This window comes from Drosophila melanogaster, chromosome 2R (assembly GCF_000001215.4).
Source record: "Drosophila melanogaster chromosome 2R".
NCBI lineage: Eukaryota > Metazoa > Arthropoda > Insecta > Diptera > Drosophilidae > Drosophila > Drosophila melanogaster.
In genome coordinates this window covers 23622554-23630813 of record NT_033778.4, presented here as the reverse complement: position 1 = coordinate 23630813, position 8260 = coordinate 23622554, and positions in this window count along the sequence as shown.

Below are 8260 nucleotides of genomic sequence, written 5' to 3'. Positions count from 1 at the left end.
TTTAATTCATGGATACACATATTGGCAAATATTGGACAGGGGAACATCGTTTATTTGTTAACACGTCCATTTCCTGCATTTTGTGTTTTAGCCGAAAAAAAAGACGTTAGCCGGCGGAGGGCGGGCAGAGAAATGGGAACCCGAACACAAAATTCGAAATACGTACTGGCAACAATTTCAAAATAAATAAATGAGATAGAGAAACCGCCGCGCGCAGCCCAAAAGTAGCAACAACCACACAAAGCCGACAGATACATATATGGATATTAGTTGAAGTTGTTATTGTCCAACACATCCGTCGCCGCCCGAAGCTTTTAGGCCTCATTAGTTGATGAGTATTAAGTGATTTGGGAATTACACATTTGACATAAATATATGTATATGTGTATGTATGCCCCCACCTTCCGCTCCTTTTTTACTTTTTATCTGCTCGCTGTGTGAACTCCATAGAAAACCCAGCCACGATAGCCGGGGCAACTCGATACGCTGACTAAGTGTTGCGGCTGGATCAATGGCTATGGAATGGATAACTATGTGACTTGGTCACCTGCGATATCGAACTCAAGAGATGTAAACCGATGCTAGTATATATGATGTGATATACCAATCCATTCCTAATCTGAAAAACTTATGTTTAGCAACCAGTATAACAGCACACGGACAATTAATGGCTAATTAATTGAGTGCATAAATTAATTCCCCTGCGAATGTAGATCAGATCCAGTTTGAGCTGCCTGGCCACCCCGTGCTCATATAAAAAATGCGAATATAATTACATATAATTAAGCGGCAATTTACAGTTTCAACACAGTTTGGCGGGCGAGAGGGGTCAGCAGATCGATTAATTAAACGCCATTTAGGCGATCATTAATCCGGGGAATGCAATTTGTCAGTCCGCCAGCGGATCGATGTGTGAGAAAGCGATTTCCAGCTGTTGAACCAACAATCTCTACCTGTTCGCCATCGCCTTCCTAGCCCTTGGGCTGCAGACCCGAGACCCCAGAGCCAGGGCTAGAAACAGAGATAGAGTCCGGGGTTAAAGCCAAATTGATTGACCAGATCGACCACATCCGACCGAATATGAATGAATGCGAACGACGACGACGACGACGACGGCGGTGATAATTGATGATTACTTAGTTGTTGGTGGTATATGGATGGATTCGATCGCACACTCTTTTGCCCGGCCATTTGGCTGAGACCTTTGGACCAGGTCGGGCACCACTAATGGCTTGGCCAAAACTGCGAGTGGAAATCCACAAAGCAGACAGTTAGAAGCGATCGCAGTGAGCGAAAACGAGACCTCGGATTCATTCATAAACTGCAGCTAACTGTCGGGAGCTTGTCAAGAGGGGCAGAGTGTCTCCATTATGGCTGTGGCAGCATCAGCATCAGCATCAGCATCACCATCACCATCACCGGCATCATTAACTCAACTCAAGTCAACTCGGCTCGGTCGCATAGTCGTCATATTTATTTAGATGATCTCTTTACCCATTTGGGGGCACGATTTTTAATGAAGTCGAAGTCGGATTGGGAGTCAGTCGGAGGAGCCTGGGAGCGGGAGTGCTCGAAAATAGAATATCAATTTGGGCAGAAAGCATAACGGATGCCGCTGTCAATATTTTGACAGTTCTCGCTGCCTAACAGGAACCAGCAAACAACACCCAACTACACACTGCTATATAGTATGGTATGTGCCCGACTTATTCCCGGAATGGTTACATCAAAACTTTAATTGAATTTCGCTCCGCAGCGACTGCAACTCATCAAGATCTGCGGCGGGAAATGGGAACGAATAAATAAATGGAATTCTGTGCGCGAGCGATGGTGAAAAATGATTAATATGCGCTAATGTTTTATAACTCTGCCCTTTAATATTCGTCCTGCCCCGCGAGTGGGGAAACAATAAACCCAACTGAAGGCGATGACGCTGCCTCCAGATCTCGCAATCCAGAATTCAGAATCCAGAATACAGAATCGGCATCCAACATCGAGATTCACCTCAGGCCCGCCAACCTCAGACATGGCATTAAAAATGCCAAAAGCGATAAAAGAATGAGCCATATTGCCTTTTGTCTGCCACATGGACACACGATACGAGTATACGAGTATGCACTCGGATCTGCGGATCTGGACACATCAACTGTTTGACTGATCTCGATCTTAACTGCTAATGACTTTAATCGTTAATCTCTGACATAAAAGATTTGATTGAAGCGGATCTGGGCTGAAATGCAATAAATTATTTCGAATATATTCCCACACACACACACACACACACATGTTCTGCGGTTCATATGGACGGGCACACAATAAACCAAATTGGATTATGGGGATTGAACTGGCTTTTAATTTTCTCGCTCTGCCCTGTTTTTTTTTTTTTGTTCATTTTGCGCGAAATTCTGGACTCTTGGCTTCATGAGCGATTTATATTATATATTTGTGGTAAAATATGAAATAATTTCATTATGCACAGCGATCGCACAAGACATTGGCGATTTTAAGAAGCATGAAGACAGACCACCAATGCTCACATGACATCAATAATGACATTGAATTGTCGTGGCTCATTTACCGCTACTTTTGTGCGTTTATCGGGGGCTGCGAAGAAAACAAATGACAATATAAATATAATAACAATAATAATGCCCCGTTCACTTGCGTGGCTTCTGTGCAGTGGCCAAGTATTGTATTTGGATTGCGATTTGTGGGCAAATATCGCGCATACGACACGTTGTGCTATCGATTCGAGTGACGCACACCCGCACCGCGCGCATTGTCATGTGAGCAACTGAAACTATTTCGATCGGCGATGGAATGGAAATGCGAATGGGAATGGGGATCGGATTTTAAATCGAATCGAATGCGAGCGGAGTGCGGCGAACAAGTCCAGCTGTTGACGTCCGTTCGTTGGGCAAACAAACAGCATAGAATTTAGACGAAATAAATAAATAAATTAGCCAGCCGGAGATCCATTCAGATCGGCTGAAGCCAAAAAAAAAAAAAAAAAGGCACAAGATTGACGACAGCGCCAGCGACACACGTTGATTAATTAATCTGATGGCCGGCTGACACTTGCGGCGCCCACACAAAACGAAAAAAGGCTTTGGATATTTGCAATTGTGGATATCCACTCATTCGTTAATCCGCTCCACAGGCCAGCAGGAAGTCCGCCCATCCGCCCATTTGCCCATTCGCCCATCTTCTCCAGCCGAATGAAGCATACGCCCCGTGGGCCGCCCGCTGAAATCAAATCCCACCATATAGCGTAACATCAAACAATCCAACAGTTGCTGCTGTCCGTTGCCAGTTCCACATTTAATTTCGTTGACTTTTATAAATCGCTACATATCGCATAATGTTTCGAATTTTCCGAATGGGGCAACAACAATCGCATTAGACGCCAGCGGATTTTTCCGGCCGAGGCTAATTTCTATTTATCAAAATGATTCTATGCTTCTCTGCGGCCACTAATGATTCGATGTGTGTTTATCAGGGACTTTTGCTTTTTTCATTTCGGCCCAACAATGTGGCCAAGCTAATCTTAGCCTGATTTATGCGATGTTACTTTAAGTTTATAAATTAGAGAATTCAAGCAACTTGCTCATGCAATGATACCTTCAATCGAGCGTAATTCATTTATTATAATTGTACTGTAAACATAAGTAACTCATTAGTAGCTAATTGGTAAGTGTACAATTGCAAACGGATTTCTTAATTTTGTCTAGCCGAGACTGGCATAATGAGCGGCGATTAGCCTTAATGCCCCCACCATTCACTTGAAAATGCATTTCGCCATTTTATCTGGCTCGTTGCATCGTGACTGGGCCTAAACACATCTGCCAGTGTTATATTCAAATTAACTTGTCTAACGCTTATTAGCGGCCTTTGACCTTTGGTGTCGCCAAAGTGACATGGCACCGCCAGTAAGTCAGACGCTTAATTAATGTACAAAGCAATTAATTGCAAAAACTGCAATGGCGGAGTGCAAATACGAATACTTCGGTCCGCGTTCGAGTTTGAGTTTTGAGTTTGAGTTTCAGTCGCCTGGCCCCTTGCACTTATTGATATGTGTTTATGTGTTTATGGACAACAGGGCGTATTAAATTTACAACCGCATATTAAAAAGTTGCAGGCTAAAATGGCCGCCTTAGTCCAACTTCGGCCCCAGCACAACCACAACAACAACAATATGGCAACAAAAAGGCCGAAAATCAAAAGACTTCGAAATGCGAATTATAATAAACGTCGTCGTTTCAACGGCAATAAATAATAGACAGCAACGAACTGCGAATAACTTTTTACATCCAACCATCGAACTGAGCCCCTTGATACCAACCATTCGACGGCCAAGGAGCAAGCGGGACGGGGCTACTCTGCCAGAGCGGGATGGCGAGACGGCAAGAGGCAGAGACGGTTGGTTGGCTAAAAAAAACGCATGCACTAAATTATGTGCACCGTGGAACCGAGCTTACCTGAGTGCCGAGGAAAAGCCCAGCTAAAAAGGATCTAAATCAGGAAATGTCAGTCAGTCATCAGTTAACCGAGAAAGTTAGAAAAGAAATTGGCAGAAAGAGTAGACCATTTTATGGGATTCCAATGGGATATAAATATGGATCTTATGTATTGCGAAGACATCTCAATCTTAACAGTATTCGAAACAAAATGGAGTGAAAAGAATAGTTACTCATGCTTAAATATTAAATATTTAAAGGTAAATATAATCAACTGTCGTGATTGATTAACGAATGTGTATGAAAGTATGCCATCATTATTTATTGTAGATTCTTAACTTGACTCATACTTTTGAACAGTTTTTGTCGAATTACTTTGGAATTGAAGGAACTTTTAGTGTACACTTAATGACCAATTTTTTCCCTGCGACTCGACCCACTATTCCAGCATTGGTCGATTGCGCTCGCTGTGCTTTTTGTCAAATGGAAAATCACACTGGGCTATGAATATGGATGATGTATTTGCAGCTCGCTCCTCTTCGTGTTTTATGCCCAAATGTGCACCAGCGCACACATGCTCAGGTTACAATGTAGCAAAAACAAAGCCGGGCAAAAACGGAGTGCTGTTTTTTCCGGCTTTTTGCTATATGTTCCAATGCGAGCTAAGCGAGTTAAGGGCGGCTGCCGGTGAGAGTTTCGGTGCTGTGCTCGACCCATGGCGATGGGTTGGACAGCAGCCAATTGCTCTGGCGGCTGAGGCTGATCGATTGCAAATAGGTACGGAGATGGGGATCCATGGGGAGCCCCCGACTCGCCCCCAAATGCCAGCCGAAAGTGCTGCTGTAAACGCTTTTGCCCGCGATCATCAGGTCGATAATTGATTGCCACATAATTTATGTCATTTCATGTGCGTGCCGTTTGCGAAATATGAAATGCAGCGATGCGCAGCGAATCGGACTCCCAACTCCCAGCCGCCGTAATGGCCATATTCGCAGATGCCGTCGTCATTCGCATTCGCATTCGCATTCGCCGGAGCTGCAGTTAAAATTGCTGTCGTTAATAGGTTTCGTACTATTGTTATAATGCGTAGGCTCCACCTCCCCAACTGCGGCCGCAGTCCGCAGCTGGCTTCGGTTTTAACTTTAACTTTAACTTTAACTCAAGCTCGGCCCAAGTCAGGCTCCAAAACTCCACAATGTTTGTTATGTTAATGAACTCCCAAGGCTTGCAGTCCGGGCTTGACGTCGTCTCTACACAAGGAAAAACCCCTTGGAAAATTATGCGCCAATTCGAAATATTCTAGGGCTATAAAAAAAAGCGGAGCAACGTACTTAGTAGTCTTGGGCCAACTGTACTTTTCCAATAGCGCAGTGTGACCGTATTTTTGTACTAATGTGCGCTCAAGCAAAAGCTTACTGAATATTCAATCTAGATCTTAATTTTTGTTGTTGCTACAGTGGCTATTTAAAACTGATTATTCCACATATTATTCTCTCTGTACCTTTGACTTGGAGCTCGACTCGAGCCCAACTTTCATCATTAAAGAAAATTATAGCCAAGTGGCTGTAATGCGACGATGCGAGCGAGCGAGACAGCGAGCGAGTAAGGGAGAAGGAGAGAGGGAGAGAGGCTGTGGCTGAGAAGGATGACGACGTGGACCGTTCCACACAAAATTTTTTATGACCAGAAATCCGTCAACATATTAACACTAAATATTAAAACGTACGAGCGTGTTTATGCATACACCACACACCATACACCGCACATCTGTGCATGGGTGTGCATGTGTGTGCGTGTGTGTCTGAGGTTGAAATGCCGGCGAAAAAGACCGCAAAACTGCTCGCCCATCAAGTAACCGACCGAGCAACCGGGTACAGAGTTCACTCCATGGTAATTTGCGACTAGAAATCGCCATCTGATAGGACCAGGGTTGCCAACGGCTCGCATTTTCTGTCAGTAAGATAATAATACAAAATATGATGATAATATCTCAGCAATGTCTGTAGATATCTATGATGTCAATGGCCTCGATATTTCACGAACCTCCCAAATATGAAGAATAAACCAAAAATAAACTACTGATCAACAAGTATTAATTATAATCCGTCAGATGGGTAAAAAAACATCATCAAATTCAAGAGTATAATAAACAATTTAGTCAAATAGTTCCACACTCGAGCGGTTTGTTACCATATTTAGCCGCGGGACCCTCTAATATCATCAATTAACACACATTTATAGATCCCCATTAGATAGTGCAGAGGAAAGTGGATAGCGCTCTGTGGGAAGCAGAACTAGAACAGATCGGAGTGGGTCAGCGGGAAAATCGATTTATAACATTTATGGCATTAATAACATGTATTTAACCAGCCCGAGGGCGGATCGAGGGATGCCCCCCCCCCCCCTCTCTCTCTCCATAGAGAGAGATCCCCTTGGACCTGCGATCCAGAATTTCCACACCACATCGATCACTAGACACCCGCACAGTTTGGCAGACGGTGAGGCGGCGGGGGAAAGCCGAGGGCGGGGGGGATTTTGGGTGGAACTGTGGAAATAATTGTGGAAAACAATGTTGTGGCCCAGAGTCGCGACTCTCGCTACGAAGAATCTGCGGAGGGGCTCTTCTGGCGGGGGAAGATTCGGCATTTGCTTCCGCTGTGGCAGCGATGAAAGATGCCGAAATACTTAAACGATTTTTAATAATTTTACGACTTTTCCGCGAACATGTACGCATAAAATACAACAAATGAAGAGCAAAGAGCTGCGTTATACGCCCCCCAATGATTTACACAGGCTCACAGGCAACTCGTCCGAGGATCGCGGAGCGAGGATCGCGGAGGAGGGACTGGGAGAGCCAGGTCGGTGGCCGCCGCATCCCGAAGCCACCGCTCCTACGGTTCGCCAAATGAGTTCATTTTGATCTCTTTACGCTGCGTTGGTGCCTCGCCCTTTGCCATCGCCGCTCCCTATTTTATATTTATACACAGCCAAGGCTAGCAAAATGTGAAATATTCATTGGCTAAATAATAGTAGAGGTATATACATTTAATTTAATCAATGTAAACAGTAAAGCTACTACTTATCAGATTATCTCACACCTTTGACATTTTTCCAAGGAGAGGAATATTACAGCTTCCTAAGCTAATCAATCATACATTACCATTTCCATATGGTCACTATTTTTGCGACCTCAATTGTACTGCTACCCTGTTCCAGGGTGCAGCCGTTTTTGATCTGCAACAAGTTTACAGCTTGTAGTGGCGTGGCTGTGATTCCTTGCCGCATTTAATAGGCGCACTTCAAATGGCCTCCCAAATGATTTCCCTGAATTGCTTTATTAGGCTCCAAGTGAATTTCAGCCGCAGAAAATCAACGGCAAAAACTCCTGCTGCAAAACGGGGTGAGTCAAGTGCCCACGCAAGTGATTTGCTGTCCAGCCCCCGGGCTTTAATAAATTTTATAGTCACACGTGTGGACGGGAAGTCGGGAAGCAGGAATCACTGCACCCAGCAACCAGATTCGATCGATTGTGGCCCCCGGGAAGGCATTCGTATCTGTGCATATATCAAGGCCTTGTTTATTACTAATTGAATTTGCTGCCTCCGCTTTGGGTTGTCGATCTTAGTATCAATCTGAATTCTCAGCCCCCTGGTTTCCTAGTTCATTCAAAGAGCTGAACTCAATTGGCCGGCAAACAGGTGTGAAAACTCTTTCGGCTTGTCCAAACCGAGGCGACAACTTCCCTCTGCCCGATGCGAGCCGCCTTTCATTCACTTTTCGGCCAGTTCCCACGCTCTTTAGCC